At 40.0% G+C, this 17,897-nt stretch overlaps 5 non-coding genes across 5 annotated transcripts; all 5 read left to right on the forward strand.

Annotated features, from left to right (window-relative positions):
* The first annotated feature begins 823 nt into the window (after window positions 1-823).
* Window positions 824-905, forward strand: TRNAS-AGA (transfer RNA serine (anticodon AGA)). The gene has a single exon. It is a non-coding gene; the product is annotated as a tRNA-Ser (tRNA).
* Window positions 906-7,921: 7,016 nt separating this feature from the next.
* Window positions 7,922-8,003, forward strand: TRNAS-AGA (transfer RNA serine (anticodon AGA)). Its single transcript has one exon. It is a non-coding gene; the product is annotated as a tRNA-Ser (tRNA).
* Window positions 8,004-10,050: 2,047 nt separating this feature from the next.
* Window positions 10,051-10,132, forward strand: TRNAS-AGA (transfer RNA serine (anticodon AGA)). Its single transcript has one exon. It is a non-coding gene; the product is annotated as a tRNA-Ser (tRNA).
* A 2,043-nt stretch (window positions 10,133-12,175) lies between these two features.
* Window positions 12,176-12,257, forward strand: TRNAS-AGA (transfer RNA serine (anticodon AGA)). Its single transcript has one exon. It is a non-coding gene; the product is annotated as a tRNA-Ser (tRNA).
* Window positions 12,258-14,600: 2,343 nt separating this feature from the next.
* Window positions 14,601-14,682, forward strand: TRNAS-AGA (transfer RNA serine (anticodon AGA)). Its single transcript has one exon. It is a non-coding gene; the product is annotated as a tRNA-Ser (tRNA).
* Window positions 14,683-17,897: the final 3,215 nt, after the last annotated feature.

The following is a 17,897-nucleotide window of genomic DNA, read 5'->3' on the forward strand; positions in this document are numbered from 1 at the left end:
GACCACCAATAATGATTTTTTTAAAGTCAACATTGACCAAAAAGTCAACAAAGGCCAAAGGTAAACAACTTCAGTGGAATTTGTAAAATCCTCAGTTTTCATCCCATTCTCTTGAAAGTTGAAGAGGATTTGCATGGCCTGTCACTGAATTCGACCACAAATAATAATTTTTAAAGTCAAATTTATTGTCTGGATTTATTGTCTGCATTATGTGTTCGTTTCTAAACAGTATATTTCAAAAAGTTGTGGATGGATTCGGATGAAATTTGGTGGAGAGGTTGTATCCATGACAAGGACGAAATTTTGAGATATTCGTGAAGATCCAGATCCAAATTTGGATCCGAGAATTTTTTTCATTGATTCTTCACCATTGAAAGACAGGGCAAAAAACACGATCTATGGCACGATATCTCAAAAATATGTGGAGGAATTGTGACTGAACTCTGTGGATGAGTTGGTTCAGTGACAAGAACAAGGCGATTTGATTTTGGTTCATGTCCGGATCCAGATCCGACCAATCAGTGGGATACAAAACACAAACGGTTTCAGCCCGGCAGAATTTACCATTCAATCAAGAAAGGAAGCAGAATTTACCATTTAACAAACGTTTGATGTGGCTTAAGAGTTCAAACTGCTGACATCCCAGACTCAGAGAAGACTCTCGAAACATTACACGTCCGAGGTTGTTTATGAATAAATTGAATCAAAGTTTTTTTCTCCAGCATCGTGATTCGAACAACACGTTGATATCAAGAAGTACGCGGTTCTGCATTTTTAATACGTACAACTAATCCAGTCTCATGTTATGCAGTTATCACCAGTTGTAGTCGTGGCCGAGTGGTTAAGGCGATGGACTAGAAATCCATTGGGGTCTCCCCGCGCAGGTTCAAATCCTGCCGACTACGATGTCTTTTTTATATACAGTATCTGCTTTCTGAACACATGATGCAGTTTGTGCCGGACTGTATTTATTGTGCTGTGCATGTTTGAGCCAAGTTTGTGTATTTGTTCTGATTTTCTGGCCACAGTTTTTGACCCACAGGTCTCATTGCCATGTAGACTGTTTTCTCCCCCAGGGTGGTTTTGCTCTCTGTTCTGTTCTGAGGTTTGTCATGAGGAAGATCCCTTTTGATTTTGAGGTCAAAAGGTCAAAATAATCAACAGCGTTGTCAAATTTCGAAAATCCTTAATTGTCATCCAATTGACTTGACATTTGAAGAGCATTTGCGGATCACATCACTGAATTCGACCACCAATTATTTTTAGAGGTCATCATTGATCAAAACGTCAGCAAAGTCCAAAGGTCAACAACTTCAGTGGAATTTCTAAATCCTCAATTTTCATCCGATTGTTTTGAAATTTGAAGAGCATTTCCATGTCCTGTCACTGATTTCATCCACCAACTATTTTTATTGTCAACATTGATCAAAACGTCAGCAATGTCCAAAGGTCAACAACTTCAGTGGAATTTCTAAATCCTCACTTTTCATCCGATTGTCTTGAAATTTGAAGAGGATTTGAGGATCACGGCACTGAATTCGACCACCAATAATGATTTTTTTTTGAAGTTAACATTGACCAAAAAGTCAACACAGGCTAAAGGTAAACAACTTCAGTGGAATTTCCAAAATCCTCAATTGTCATCCGATTGACTTAACATTTGAAGATCATTTGCACATCACGTCACTGAATTCGACCATGAATTATTTTGAGGTCATCGTTGATCAAAACGTCAGCAATGTCCAAAGGTCAACAACTCCAGTGGAATTTCTAAATCCTCACTTTTCATCCGATTGACTTGACATTTGAAGAGCATTTGCGGATCACGTCACTGAATTCGACCACCAATTATTTTTAGTGGTCAACATTGATCAAAACGTCAGCAATGTCCAAAGTCAACAACTTCAGTGGAATTTCTAAATCCTCACTTTTCATCCGATTGACTTAACATTTGAAGATCATTTGCACATCACGGCACTGAATTCGACCACCAATTAGTTTTGTGACGTCATCATTGATCAAAAAGTCAACAACGGCCAAAGGTCAGCAACTTCAGTGGAATTTCCAAAATCCTCAATTGTCATCCGATTGACTTAACATTTGAAGATCATTTGCACATCACGTCACTGAATTCGACCATGAATTATTTTGAGGTCATCATTGATCAAAAAGTCAAGAAAGGCCAAAGGTCAGCAACTTCAGTGGAATTTCTAAATCCTCAATTTTCATCCGATTGTTTTGAAATTTGAAGAGCATTTCCATTTCCTGTCACTGATTTCATCCACCAACTATTTTTATTGTCAACATTGATCAAAACGTCAACAATGTCCAAAGGTCAACAACTTCAGTGGAATTTCTAAATCCTCACTTTTCATCCGATTGTCTTGAAATTTGAAGAGGCTTTGAGGATCATGGCACTGAATTCGACCACCAATTATTTTTAGTGGTCAACATTGATCAAAACGTCAGCAATGTCCAAAGTCAACAACTTCAGTGGAATTTCTAAATCCTCACTTTTCATCCGATTGACTTAACATTTGAAGATCATTTGCACATCACGGCACTGAATTCGACCACCAATTAGTTTTGTGACGTCATCATTGATCAAAAAGTCAACAACGGCCAAAGGTCAGCAACTTCAGTGGAATTTCCAAAATCCTCAATTGTCATCCGATTGACTTAACATTTGAAGATCATTTGCACATCACGTCACTGAATTCGACCATGAATTATTTTGAGGTCATCATTGATCAAAAAGTCAAGAAAGGCCAAAGGTCAGCAACTTCAGTGGAATTTCTAAATCCTCAATTTTCATCCGATTGTTTTGAAATTTGAAGAGCATTTCCATTTCCTGTCACTGATTTCATCCACCAACTATTTTTATTGTCAACATTGATCAAAACGTCAACAATGTCCAAAGGTCAACAACTTCAGTGGAATTTCTAAATCCTCACTTTTCATCCGATTGTCTTGAAATTTGAAGAGGCTTTGAGGATCATGGTACTGAATTCGACCACCCATAATGATTTTTTTTTTAAGTTAACATTGACCAAAAAGGCAACACAGGCTAAAGGTAAACAACTTCAGTGGAATTTCCAAAATCCTCAATTGTCATCCGATTGACTTAACATTTGAAGATCATTTGCACATCACGTCACTGAATTCGACCATGAATTATTTTGAGGTCATCATTGATCAAAAAGTCAACAAAGGCCAAAGATCAGCAACTTCAGTGGAATTTCTAAAATCCTCAATTTTCATCCCATTGTCTTGAAAGTTGAAGAGGATTTGCATGTCCTGTCACTCAATTCGACCACCAATAATAATTTTTAAAGTCAAATTTATTGTCTGGATCTATTGTCTGCATTATGTGTTTGTTTCTGAACAGTATATTTCAAAAGGTTGTGGATGGCTTCAGATGAAATTTGGTGGAGAGTTTGTGTCCGTGACAAGGACGAAATTTTTAGATATTCGTGAAGATCCGGCTCCAAATGTGGATCCGATAATTTTTTTCATTGGTTCTTCACCATTGAAAGACAGGGCAAAAAAGACGATCGATGGCACGATATCTCAAAAATATGTGGAGGAATTGTGACGAACTCTGTGGATGAGTTGGTTCAGTGAGAAGAACAAGGCGATTTGATTTTGGTTCATGTCCGGATCCAGATCCGACCAATCAGTGGGATACAAAACACAAACGGTTCAGCCCGGCAGAATTTACCATTCAATCAATAGCCTAGTCAAAAAATCTGAAAATGTGCCTTTATAGAATGATTGAGGCATTTTTGAGTAAAAGCAAGCAAACCACTTTTTCTGGGGTAGTTTTTCATGCTGAATATGAATCTGTTGTTTGCCAAGCCCAAAAATGCGTAATTAGGTCACTAATCAAGGTCAAAGGTCAATGAGTGCAAAATTCAAAATTTTTGAAAAAATGCTTTATTTTACATCCCCTATCTGTACATTTCAATTATTTTACAATATTTTGTCTAGTAAGGTTGCTAAAGCTTTTCAAAATCTTATTTTTAAAGGAAAACGTGAGGACACATCTATGCTCATTTGCCTTTATCTCTGTAAGGGGCGACAATTAGTTTTTGCGTAATTTGCTTGCAGTTTAACCTCTAAATGCACAATGGGGCAGAGTTTTTATGCTCCTATTGATGGTCTAGAGATAGATTTTATAAAGACAGAATCTAAATGTCACCGGTAAACAACATAGGTCAAAGGTCAATGAGTGCGAAAGTCTTGCAATGACGTAACAGTTACTTGCACTTGAAACCATCCCTTTCACTCAACAGTGAAAGTGGCTTCATCTTTCTGACCCCAATGCATTTGCCATGTTTGTCAAATCATTTCCATTCAGACAGAGCAGGGTGTTCTTCAATAGACCCTTAATGATGAAGAATGAATCTAATAGCCTAGCATAAGCCATCTAGTTCGTACCCTAGGCATCAGGCATTAAACATTTCAGGAGTACAGGTAAGGGTCTTTTTAAGATTGTTAAAAAATGAAATATAAAATCAAATGAAAGTAAAGGAATGCATTCTTCTTTGGTGAGATACATGTACATACAAATGTGTAATGTATGCTTGACATCTCACATCATGGGCAGGCCTACATACATGTACATTTACCTAACAGTAGCAAAAAGACAGGCAGGGCATGGGCATTGACGATGAGTGCCTAATGCATCTACCACTAATGAATTAGTGATATCGGTTAGATGTTTTGTCTTGAAGAAGCTTTACTTTGTGTCTTTGAGAATTAGATTAAAACCCGGGCCAACACTGCCTGCGCTTATTCGATCATTTAAGGGCTGTTGCAGTATATCATACAACGTTGTAGTTTTCATGGTCAGAACATGCGTGCCTGGTGCTTAGTTTGGTTTCTGTTTCTCCCCTCAGGCCAACCATGGAACCTATTGCCAGCCTCAAGCGACAGCGTGAGGATGTGTCGTTTGAACTTTGTATCATTTGTCAGGGAACTAGCCAGGTCAAAGATACGATTTTCAACCAGACAAACCAGGGTATTGCTGCCATCAGAGAGGCGACCGAGCTCCGATGCAAACTTAGACACTATGAATTTCGATCAGCCGTGGACAGGCTTTCGACTCTCTTTGCAGAGCCTCCAGAAAGTCTCCCCAAACTTAAATGGCATAAGCTATGTTACTCTGCATACACACACAAGGGGAAAATAAATGCTAAGCTAGCCAAGGAACAATCGAAAAACGAAAAAGATCCTGAAAGAAAGAGTGTTTCGGCTGAAGCATGTCCGTTTTTACGCAGTAGTACTACTAAGATGAACTGGACATTGTGTATGTTCTGCCAGAACTTTGACAAGAAGCAGAAGACAAGTCGTGTCACAACCTTCAAAATGAGTAATGAAATTACGGAAAAAGCTAAATTTGTACATAACATCTTAGTCCGTACTGCAAATGAGAATGATTTAATCTCAGCTGAGGCATGTTACCATGTTAACTGTCTTAGTAAATTCTTTAGGGATGTCAAAAGGGCGGAAACTGAAAGCAAATCAGCAGACATGGCGATATCATGGTTGTGTCAAGAGCTGCATCACTCTGCTGAGAAAGGGCACGTATTTGAACTATCTGCAGTGTTCGAGAGGTACAAAGAGTTAGCCAGTGAGTGCGACGGCACAATTCCTACATCGTATCTTAGTAGACTGGGGACTTTTAAAGAAACTTTGTCGAATTGCATTGGGGACATTTATGAATTTCTTGTGCTAAGAAATTTGGCGCCTTCAGAGAAACAAACTTTGCTTCTTCCACGACATTTCAGTCACATACCTCTTTCAGAAATGGTGTGCGGTCAGAACAGTGCAGACTATATTCCCATATTTAGACAACAGGATGATCATTTTCTGTCTTTAGTGCACGTTGCTCTGCAACTCCGCAGTGATATCATGTCACATCCTGCATTCGAAGGTTGCGATGTAAGCGAAAAAGCAGAGTTGGCAAGTGTACCACCATCTGTACTCATGTTTGTGAATATCTTGCTTGGAGGCCAAAGTAGTGTCGATGCTGAGTTTGACGAAAGTGAGATGTCTGAAACTGGTTGGGTGAAGAAGACAAGGGTCCTTAGCATTGGACAAGACATGGTCTATGGTGTATGTGGAGACAAGAAGGCACCGCCTAAACACGTTGGAATGGGTATGACGCTGCACCAGTCAACTCGATCAAAGAAATTAGTTGAGCTATTCCATAATGCTGGGCACATAATCAGCTATAACCGGGTTCTTAGGTATGACACTGCCATGGCTGAAAACACTCTGAAAGCGCTTGATCAAGAAACTGGGGCAGTTGTTACCAGCAACCTGGTTTCGGGACGATTTGTGCATTTTTCTGGGAAACAATATTGACATCAATGACTCTACCCTAGATGGCAAAAATACATTTCACGCTACTCAGTTAGCTGCCTGGCAGAGGGGGCCATCTGCTGAAAGCGGTCTTGGAGACATCAAACCATCCAATACGTCAACGTTGGATATACCAACAGCAGTTGAAAAGATCCATGAGGTATACATCAACAAGGATACCCTCATTCCCGAGTTTGGTGAGGTTGAAACAGGATGGTTTCTTAGGGAGAAAGATACTGGCAGTGCTCTTCAAGACAGTGAACATCGGGACATGGCATTCTTAGCATCTCGCCAAGGAGAAAGCGAAAGATATTCCTGGACCACGTTCAACCAGTTGCACAGCACTAAGGAGGAACCACCCAAAACTACCATTGGCTATATGCCAATCATACTAGCCCCAGTTGATGACAAGTTGTCACCGGTTCTTACAACTTTACCGTCAATTCCAAAGGGATGCCGAGAACTTACTCAGTGTGGTTGCAAGAAAGGTTGCAGTTCTGATAGTTGCTCTTGTCGGAAGTGGGGGAAACAGTTCTGCACTGAGGCCTGCAAGTGCAATGCCAGTGAAACACCATGTCGAAACAGGCCAAAGTAGGGGGGGGGGGTCAGAGCTTACACAGTTAAGCTAATTGGCATTCCCCTGGATGGCTCCTCCTTCCAGCCAATCAGTCTGACAGACTGCAATTGATTCAGGATTAATTAAGAATACATGTGATAATGATCAACTGCCTGCACTCCAAACATGTTTGCCATGAAGTGCATTTTGCGCCTTGTGCCATGTAAGTGCACTTTGCGCCTTGTGACCGTTAGCCTTAATTAAGTGGCTAATTAGTCAAATATTGACATTTAGTGTAGAAAACAATCTTGCTATTATATAGGACTCAGGTAAACCACTTCACTGATGGTATTTAAGGCAACAGTTCAAGTGAATTAAAACAGTATGTCAAAAAACGAAAAGTTGCTTCATTACGGATATATTCACAAAAATCTGATTTTTTCCCTTCACAATTCCCTTTACTTTCATAATTGTGAAAAGCTGTAGTAACCTTACCAGACAAAATACTGTAAAATAATTGAAATGTACAGATAGGTGATGTAAAATAAAACATTTTTTCAAAAATTTTGAATTTTGCACTCATTGACCTTTGACCTTGATTAGTGACCTAATTACGCATTTTTGGGCTTGGCAAACAACAGATTCGTATTCAGCACGAAAAACTACCCCAGAAAAAGTGGTTTGCTTGCTTTTACTCAAAAATGCCTCATGAATTCACGTTTCCCAGAAATTTGACTAGTCTACAAGAAAGGAAGCAGAATTTACCATTTAACAAATGTTTGATGTGGCTTAAGAGTTCAAACTGCTGTCATCCCAGACTCAGAGAAGACTCTCTAAACATTACACCTTGGAGGTTGTTTATGAATAAATTGAATTCAAAGTTTTTTTTCTCCAGCATCGTGATTCGAACAACACGTTGATATCAAGAAGTACGCGGTTCTGCATTTTTAATACGTACAACTGATCCAGGCTCATGTTATGCAGTTGTCACCAGTTGTAGTTGTGGCCGAGTGGTTAAGGTGATGGACTAGAAATCCATTGGGGTCTCCCCGCACAGGTTCAAATCCTGCCGACTACGATGTCTTTTTCATATACAGTGTCTGCTTTCTGAACAAATGATGCAGTTTGTGCCGGACTGTATTTATTGTGCTGTGCATGTTTGAGCCAAGTTTGTGTATTTGTTCTGATTTTCTGGCCACAGTTTTGACCCACAGGTCTGAAATTTGCGATGAAGACTGTTTTCTCCCCCAGGGTGTTTTGCTCTCTGATCTGTTCTGAGGTTTGTCATGAGGAAGATCCCTTTTGATTTTGAGGTCAAAAGGTCAAAATAATCAACAGCTTTGTCAAATTTCGAAAATCCTTAATTGTCATCCGATTGACTTGAAATTTGAAGAGCATTTGCACATCACGGCACTGAATTCGACCATGAATTATTTGGAGGTCATCATTGACCAAAAAGTCAACAAAGTCCAAAGGTAAACAACTTCAGTGGAATTTCTAAATCCTCAATTTTCATCCGATTGTCTTGAAATTTGAAGAGGATTTGAGGATCACGGCACTGAATTCGACCACCAATAATGATTTTTTAAAAGTCAACATTGACCAAAAAGTCAACACAGGCTAAAGGTAAACAACTTCAGTGGAATTTCCAAAATCCTCAATTGTCATCCGATTGACTTAACATTTGAAGATCATTTGCACATCACGGCACTGAATTCGACCATGAATTATTTTGAGGTCATCATTGACCAAAAAGTCAACACAGGCCAAACGTAAACAACTTCAGTGGAATTTCCAAAATCCTCAATTGTCATCCGATTGACTTAACATTTGAAGATCATTTGCACATCACGGCACTGAATTCGACCATAAATTATTTTGAGGTCATCATCGACCAAAATGTCAACAAAGTCCAAAGGTCAACAACTTCAGTGGAATTTCTAAATCCTCAATTTTCATCTGATTGTTTTGAAATTTGAAGAGCATTTCCATTTCCTGTCACTGATTTCATCCACCAACTATTTTTTATTGTCAACATTGATCAAAACGTCAACAATGTCCAAAGGTCAACAACTCCAGTGGAATTTCTAAATCCTCACTTTTCATCCGATTGTCTTGAAATTTGAAGAGGATTTGAGGATCACGGCACTGAATTCGACCACCAATAATGATTTTTTAAAAGTCAACATTGACCAAAAAGTCAACACAGGCCAAAGGGAAACAACTTCAGTGGAATTTCCAAAATCCCCAATTGTCATCCGATTGACTTAACATTTGAAGATCATTTGCACATCACGTCACTGAATTCGACCATGAATTATTTTGAGGTCATCATTGACCAAAAAGTCAACAAAGGCCAAAGATCAGCAACTTCATTGGAATTTCTAAAATCCTCAATTTTCATCCCATTGTCTTGAAAGTTGAAGAGGATTTGCATGTCCTGTCACTGAATTCGACCACCAATAATAATTTTTAAAGTCAAATTTATTGTCTGGATTTATTGTCTGCATTATGTGTTCGTTTCTGAACAGTATATTTCAAAAAGTTGTGGATGGATTCGGGTGAAATTTGGTGGAGAGGTTGTATACGTGACAAGGACGAAATTTTTAGATATTCGTGAAGATCCGGATCCAAATCTGGATCCGAGAATTTTTTTCATTGATTCTTCACCATTGAAAGACACGGCAAAAAAGATGATCTATGGCACGATATCTCAAAAATATGTGGAGTAATTGTGACTGAACTCTGTGGATGAGTTGGTTCAGTGAGAAGAACAAGGCGATTTGATTTTGGTTCATGTCCGGATCCAGATCCGACCAATCAGTGGGATACAAAACACAAACGGTTCAGCCCGGCAGAATTTACCATTCAATCAAGAAAGGAAGCAGCATTTACCATTTAACAAATGTTTGATGTGGCTTAAGAGTTCAAACTGCTGACATCCCAGACTCAGAGAAGACTCTCGAAACATTACACCTCCGAGGTTGTTTATGAATAAATTGAATCAAAGTTTTTTTTCTCCAGCATCGTGATTCAAACAACACGTTGATATCAAGAAGTACGTGGTTCTGCATTTTTAATACGTACAACTAATCCAGGCTCATGTTTTGCTGTTATCACCAGTCGTAGTCGTGGCCGAGTGGTTAAGGCGATGGACTAGAAATCCATTGGGGTCTCCCCGCGCAGGTTCAAATCCTGCCGACTACGATGTCTTTTTTATATACAGTATCTGCTTTCTGAACACATGATACAATTTGTGCCGGACTGTATTTGTTGTGCTGTGCATGTTTGAGCCATGTTTGTGTATTTGTTCTGATTATCTGGCCACAGTTTTTGACCCACAGGTCTCAAATTTGCCATGAAGACTGTTTTCTCCCCCAGGGTGGTTTTGCTCTCTGATCTGTTCTGAGGTTTGTCATGAGGAAGATCCCTTTTGATTTTGAGGTCAAAAGGTCAAAATAATCAACAGCGTTGTCAAATTTCGAAAATCCTTAATTGTCATCTGATTGACTTGACATTTGAAGAGCATTTGCAGATCACGTCACTGAATTCGACCACCAATTATTTTTAGAGGTCATCATTGATCAAAAAGTCAACAAAGTCCAAAGGTCAACAACTTCAGTGGAATTTCTAAATCCTCAATTTTCATCCGATTGTTTTGAAATTTGAAGAGCATTTCCATTTCCTGTCACTGATTTCATCCACCAACTATTTTTATTGTCAACATTGATCAAAACGTCAGCAATGTCCAAAGTCAACAACTTCAGTGGAATTTCTAAATCCTCACTTTTCATCCGATTGACTTAACATTTGAAGATCATTTGCACATCACGTCACTGAATTCGACCATGAATTATTTTGAGGTCATCATTGACCAAAAAGTCAACACAGGCCAAAGTTAAACAACTTCAGTGGAATTTCTAAATCCTCAATTGTCATCCGATTGACTTAACATTTGAAGATCATTTGCACATCACGGCACTGAATTCGACCATGAATTATTTTGAGGTCATCATTGACCAAAAAGTCAACAAAGTCCAAAGGTCAACAACTTCAGTGGAATTTCTAAATCCTCAATTTTCATCCGATTGTCTTGAAATTTGAAGAGGATTTGAGGATCACGGCACTGAATTAGACCACCAATAATGATTTTTTTAAAGTCAACATTGACCAAAAAGTCAACACAGGCTAAAGGTAAACAACTTCAGTGGAATTTCCAAAATCCTCAATTGTCATCCGATTGACTTAACATTTGAAGATCATTTGCACATCACGGCACTGAATTCGACCATGAATTATTTTGAGGTCATCATTGACCAAAAAGTCAACACAGGCCCAAGGTAAACAACTTCAGTGGAATTTCCAAAATCCTCAATTGTCATCCGATTGACTTAACATTTGAAGATCATTTGCACATCACGTCACTGAATTCGACCATTAATTATTTTGAGGTCATCGTTGACCAAAAAGTCAACAAAGGCCAAAGATCAGCAACTTCAGTGGAATTTCTAAAATCCTCAATTTTCATCCCATTCTCTTGAAAGTTGAAGAGGATTTGCATGGCCTGTCACTGAATTCGACCACCAATAATAATTTTTAAAGTCAAATTTATTGTCTGGATTTATTGTCTGCATTATGTGTTCGTTTCTGAACAGTATATTTCAAAACGTTGTGGATGGATTCGGATGAAATTTGGTGGAGAGGTTGTGTCCGTGACAAGGACGAAATTATTAGAGATTCGTGAAGATCCAGATCCAAATTTGGATCCGAGAATTTTTTTCATTGATTCTTCACCATTGAAAGACAGGGCAAAAAAGACGATCTATGGCACGATATCTCAAAAATATGTGGAGGAATTGTGACTGAACTCTGTGAATGAGTTGGTTCAGTGAGAAGAACAAGGCGATTTGATTTTGGTTCATGTCCGGATCCAGATCCGACCAATCAGTGGGATACAAAACACAAACGGTTTCAGCCTGGCAGAATTTACCATTCAATCAAGAAAGGAAGCAGAATTTACCATTTAACAAATGTTTGATGTGGCTTAAGAGTTCAAACTGCTGACATCCCAGACTCAGAGAAGACTCTCGAAACATTACACCTCCGAGGTTGTTTATGAATAAATTGAATCAAAGTTTTTTTTCTCCAGCATCGTGATTCGAACAACATGTTGATATCAAGAAGTACGCGGTTCTGCATTTTTAATACGTACAACTAATCCAGGCTCATGTTATCCAGTTATCACCAGTTGTAGTCGTGGCCAAGTGGTTAAGGCGATGGACAAGAAATCCATTGGGGTCTCCCCGCGCAGGTTCAAATCCTGCCGACTACGATGTCTTTTTTATATACAGTATCTGCTTTCTGAACACATGATACAATTTGTGCCGGACTGCATTTATTGTGCTGTGCATGTTTGAGCCAAGTTTGTGTATTTGTTCTGATTTTCTGGCCACTGTTTTTGACCCACAGGTCTCAAATTTGCGATGAAGACTGTTTCTCCCCGAGGGTGGTTTTGCTCTCTGATCTGGTCTGAGGTTTGTCATGAGGAAGATCCCTTTTGATTTTGAGGTCAAAAGGTCAAAATTATCAACAGCTTTGTCAAATTTCGAAAATCCTTAATTGTCATCCGATTGACTTGACATTTGAAGAGCATTTGCAGATCACGTCTCTGAATTCGACCACCAATTATTCTTTGAGGTCATCATTGATCAAAAATTCAACAAAGTCCAAAGGTCAACAACTTCAGTGGAATTTCTAAATCCTCAATTTTCATCTGATTGTTTTGAAATTTGAAGGGCATTTCCATTTCCTGTCACTGATTTCATCCACCAACTATTTTTTATTGTCAACATTGATCAAAACGTCAACAATGTCCAAATGTCAACAACTCCAGTGGAATTTCTAAATCCTCACTTTTCATCCGATTGACTTGACATTTGAAGGGCATTTGTGGATCACGTCACTGAATTCGACCACCAATTATTTTTAGTGGTCATCATTGATCAAAAAGTCAACAAAGTCCAAAGGTCAACAACTTCAGTGGAATTTCTAAATCCTCACTTTTCATCCGATTGACTTGACATTTGAAGAGCATTTGCGGATCACGTCACTGAATTCGACCACCAATTATTTTTAGTGGTCAACATTGATCAAAACGTCAGCAATGTCCAAAGTCAACAACTTCAGTGGAATTTCTAAATCCTCACTTTTCATCCGATTGACTTAACATTTGAAGATCATTTGCACATCACGGCACTGAATTCGACCACCAATTAGTTTTGTGACGTCATCATTGATCAAAAAGTCAACAACGGCCAAAGGTCAGCAACTTCAGTGGAATTTCCAAAATCCTCAATTGTCATCCGATTGACTTAACATTTGAAGATCATTTGCACATCACGTCACTGAATTCGACCATGAATTATTTTGAGGTCATCATTGATCAAAAAGTCAACAAAGGCCAAAGGTCAGCAACTTCAGTGGAATTTCTAAATCCTCAATTTTCATCCGATTGTTTTGAAATTTGAAGAGCATTTCCATTTCCTGTCACTGATTTCATCCACCAACTATTTTTATTGTCAACATTGATCAAAACGTCAACAATGTCCAAAGGTCAACAACTACAGTGGAATTTCTAAATCCTCACTTTTCATCCGATTGTCTTGAAATTTGAAGAGGATTTGAGGATCATGGCACTGAATTCGACCACCCATAATGATTTTTAAAAAAAGTTAACATTGACCAAAAAGGCAACACAGGCTAAAGGTAAACAACTTCAGTGGAATTTCCAAAATCCTCAATTGTCATCCGATTGACTTAACATTTGAAGATCATTTGCACATCACGTCACTGAATTCGACCATGAATTATTTTGAGGTCATCATTGATCAAAAAGTCAACAAAGGCCAAAGATCAGCAACTTCAGTGGAATTTCTAAAATCCTCAATTTTCATCCCATTGTCTTGAAAGTTGAAGAGGATTTGCATGTCCTGTCACTCAATTCGACCACCAATAGTAATTTTTAAAGTCAAATTTATTGTCTGGATCTATTGTCTGCATTATGTGTTTGTTTCTGAACAGTATATTTCAAAAGGTTGTGGATGGATTCAGATGAAATTTGGTGGAGAGGTTGTATACGTGACAAGGACGAAATTTTTAGATATTCGTGAAGATCCGGATCCAAATGTGGATCCAATAATTTTTTGCATTGGTTCTTCACCATTGAAAGACAGGGCAAAAAAGACGATCGATGGCACGATATCTCAAAAATATGTGGAGGAATTGTGACTGAACTCTGTGGATGAGATGGTTCAGTGAGAAGAACAAGGCGATTTGATTTTGGTTCATGTCCGGATCCAGATCCGACCAATCAGTGGGATACAAAACACAAACGGTTCAGCCCGGCAGAATTTACCATTCAATCAAGAAAGGAAGCAAAATTTACCATTTAACAAATGTTTGATGTGGCTTAAGAGTTCAAACTGCTGTCATCCCAGACTCAGAGAAGACTCTCGAAACATTACACCTCCGAGGTTGTTTGTGAATAAATTGAATTCAAAGTTTTTTTTCTCCAGCATCGTGATTCGAACAACACGTTGATATCAAGAAGTACGCGGTTCTGCATTTTTAATACGTACAACTGATCCAAGCTCATGTTATCCAATTGTCACCAGTTGTAGTTGTGGCCGAGTGGTTAAGGCGATGGGCTAGAAATCCATTGGGGTCTCCCCGCGCAGGTTCAAATCCTGCCGATTACGATGTCTTTTTCATATACAGTATCTGCTTTCTGAACACGTGATGCAGTTTGTGCCGGACTGTATTTATTGTGCTGTGCATGTTTGAGCCAAGTTTGTGTATTTGTTCTGATTTTCTGGCCACAGTTTTGACCCACAGGTCTGAAATTTGCGATGAAGACTGTTTTCTCCCCCAGGGTGTTTTGCTCTCTGATCTGGTCTGAGGTTTGTCATGAGGAAGATCCCTTTTGATTTTGAGGTCAAAAGGTCAAAATAATCAACAGCTTTGTCAAATTTCGAAAATCCTTAATTGTCATCCGATTGACTTGAAATTTGAAGAGCATTTGCAGATCACGTCGCTGAATTCGACCACCAATTATTTTTTGAGGTCATCATTGACCAAAAAGTCAACACAGGCCAAAGTTAAACAACTTCAGTGGAATTTCTAAATCCTCAATTGTCATCCGATTGACTTAACATTTGAAGATCATTTGCACATCACGGCACTGAATTCGACCATGAATTATTTGGAGGTCATCATTGACCAAAAAGTCAACAAAGTCCCAAGGTAAACAACTTCATTGGAATTTATGAATCCTCAATTTTCAACCGATTGTCTTGAAATTTGAAGAGGATTTGAGGATCACGGCACTGAATTAGACCACCAATAATGATTTTTTAAAAGTCAACATTGACCAAAAAGTCAACACAGGCTAAAGGTAAACAACTTCAGTGGAATTTCCAAAATCCTCAATTGTCATCCGATTGACTTAACATTTGAAGATCATTTGCACATCACGGCACTGAATTCGACCATGAATTATTTTGAGGTCATCATTGACCAAAAAGTCAACACAGGCCAAACGTAAACAACTTCAGTGGAATTTCCAAAATCCTCAATTGTCATCCGATTGACTTAACATTTTTTTTTTTTTTTTTTTTTTTTTTTTGTATACAAGATCGAGGCTCGTGAAAGAGCAAACATTAATCACACAAAAAGACAAACCGACACACAAAACACAAAAAACAAGGGGAGCGGCAGACAAGATGGGGAGAGAGGGGGGAGGACACAAAAGAGAGGGGGAAGAAGGGGAAGGACACAAACACAACATTTGAGAGCAGGGACATCGGGAGGACTTGGGGGGAGGTGGGAGAGGATTAAAACATATGAACACTGCAAGGACTCTGGGGTGAATTACCGGGGGTAGAAAAGATCAAGGTTTTCGATGGGGGAAGATAAGAGATGGTGGTGAACAGCTGTTTTAAAGACCTGGAGGGAGGAGTGGGATTGAAGGGAGTGGGGGAGTTTTTTCCAGAGGCGGGAGAAAAGGGGAATGAAAGAGTGAAGGTGAGCAGAGAGCCTAGACTTTGGCAGTTTAACCATAAGAGGGTTGCAGGCAGATCTTGTGCGACCTGAAGGAATATTGGGGGGACAGAGCACAGAGAGAGCTGGGGGAGCAAGGCCGGAGAGGAGTCGGTAGAAGACAGAAAGACCACCTACCTGCCTGCGGTGAGTGAGTGAAAGGCCCTCAGAGATAGCTTCATCGCGGGAGATTCCAATGATTCTGAAAGCTTTGGATTCAACAGCGTGAAGCCGAGCCAGGTGTGAGGCAGGAGCACCAGCCCAGAGGGGGGAACAGTATTCCATTGAGCTGCGGATGAAAGCCTTGTATGTGGTGAGGAGCTCAGGTGTGCCAAGGAAGGACTTCGCACGACGGAGGATGCCCAGTCGGCGACTGGCTTTGGAGGCCAGCTTGGAAATGTGGTTTTCCCAAGAAAGATCATGGCAGATAGTGAGACCCAAAAGCTTGAGCGACAGAACTTCTTGGAGAGGATTGTTGAGAAAGTAGATGGGAGGGTTGTCCAGTCGGTCCTTTCGGAGAGACATTGTAAGAATGTGAGATTTGTCAGGATTGAAAGACATGTTCCACTTGTTTGACCAGTCTGTGATTTTGTCCAGGTCTGCAGAGAGTGAGGAAGCTGCAGACTGCCGATCTGAGGGATGAGGAATGGAGCGACAGAGAGTAGAGTCGTCAGCAAAGAGATAGAGAGGATTTTCAAGAGAGTCAGAGAGATCATTGATGAAGACCAGAAAAAGCACAGGGCCCAGAACACTACCTTGGGGAACTCCAGCCTGAACAGGAAGAGGAGATGAGAGAAACCCATTCAGGGCCACACGTTGACTACGACCAGAGAGGAAGTCCGCCAGCCATGCATGGAGATTTCCATGGATACCAAAGGAGGAGAGTTTGGAGAGCAGAGCAGGGTGCCAGACCGTATCGAAGGCACGTGAAATGTCAAGGGAGACAGCTCTAATTTCCTGTTTGGCGTTGAGGACCTCCATCCATTGTTGAGAAAGCAGAAGCAGCATGTCCAGAGTAGAGTGACCAGGTCTGAAACCAAATTGATGATCAGAGATCAAGCCATTGGAGAAGAGGAAAGATTTAATATCTGAAGCAATGATGGATTCCATGACTTTGCTGATAATTGGGAGAAGGCTGATTGGTCTGTAGTTGCTGGGATCTGTTTTTGCACCTTTTTTGTGCAAAGCGGTGATGTTGGCTGATTTCCAAGCAGATGGCAGATGACCTTGAGCAAAAGAGAGGGTGAAGAGAACAGAAAGAGGGAGTGAAAGAGCAGAAGAACATGATTTTAGGACCCGTGGGCTGATGCCGTCAGGACCAGTTGCAGAATCAGAGTCGAGGGTTGACAGAAACTTTTCCACCTTGTCAGGAGGAAAGGACACAGAGTCCAGGAGCAGCTGGGTACGACTGGGTACGGTGGGTACAGAGAGGGATGGGTTTGGGACACAAGATTTAGAGGCAAACACAGAGTTGAGGCATTCAGCTTTTTCACGTGCGGAGTCAGCCGTTAAGCCGTTTGAGGTGAGGGAGGGGATGGAGGGGGAACAAACACCAGAAACAGATTTGACCAGACGCCACCAGGATTTGGAAGAGGGAGACAGATAAGAAAGTTCGGTCTTGAGAATGGTGAGATATTGTTTCCTGGCTCTCCTGAGGGTGGACACACACTTGTTTCGGGCTTTGTGAAAGGAAATGAGATTTCCTTCCGTTGGATTTGCTTTCCAGGAGACAAAAGCAAGTTGTTTCAGGGCAACAGCCTCACCACAAGATTCCGTGTACCATGGACGGGAGGAAGGGTATGACAACTGAAGACGAGATGGTATAAATCTGTGCATGAGAGAGAGCAATTTACTTTGAAAGAATTCCCAGGATGAG

The sequence above is a fragment of the Myxine glutinosa genome, chromosome 4, assembly GCF_964187855.1.
Source record: "Myxine glutinosa chromosome 4, kmMyxGlut1.1, whole genome shotgun sequence".
NCBI lineage: Eukaryota > Metazoa > Chordata > Myxini > Myxiniformes > Myxinidae > Myxine > Myxine glutinosa.